The sequence below is a fragment of the Pteropus vampyrus genome, unplaced genomic scaffold (genome assembly GCF_000151845.1).
Source record: "Pteropus vampyrus isolate Shadow unplaced genomic scaffold, Pvam_2.0 Scaffold275, whole genome shotgun sequence".
In the NCBI taxonomy this organism is placed as follows: domain Eukaryota; kingdom Metazoa; phylum Chordata; class Mammalia; order Chiroptera; family Pteropodidae; genus Pteropus; species Pteropus vampyrus.
The window spans coordinates 332,149-332,814 of record NW_011889056.1 but is presented as its reverse complement, the minus strand read 5'-3'; positions in this window follow the sequence as shown (position 1 = coordinate 332,814).

Genomic DNA, 666 nt, shown 5'->3' with positions numbered 1-666 from the left:
TGCGAGAGGGGTTCAAGGCCGAGATCTCCCCCACGGCGAGTGGGCCGGAGGAATCGAGGTGACGCCGAGGTGGTGCGCTTCATCAGCTGGACCTCTGATCCGGCTTTGGTGCCCACCCCGGGAGGAGAAAACAAAAGGAGAGAGACCTGGGGCGTGATCCGGCGGCAGGCAGCTGCGCGCGGACGTCCCGGCCACGGCCACCGCAGGACGCGGGGTGCGATCCCCGAGTAGGGTGTCTCGGGGCCCACCGTTGGGAGGTGGGCGGTGAGGCCGAGCAGGCGCGCACGTGGAAGTTGAGTCCTGCGCCGCTGCGCGCAGGCTGCTTCCTAGCAGCGGGACCCAGCTTCCACCTTAGAAGCGGAGGCCTTTGGACCTGGAGTTACCATCTAGAGGGGCGGGGCGGCGGGGGCGGGCTCAGGGGTCCAGCGAACCAACGGGTGCCAGCGAAAGCAGTCGGGTGGGCCCCCCGCAAGTGGCGCGCTGAGCTGGGGTTTCCACCCAAGCGGGACAGGGCTGGGGCAGAGGCCAAGGGCAGGTCAGGGGCCCAGCAGGGGACCAGCCACAGCTCCCCTGGCCGGCGCCAGTCAGGCCCCTGGAGGCAGGGGGAGGGGTGGGGACAAGAGCCCAGTGCCCCTGCCCCAAAGACTGCCTGCATCCCTCCTCACT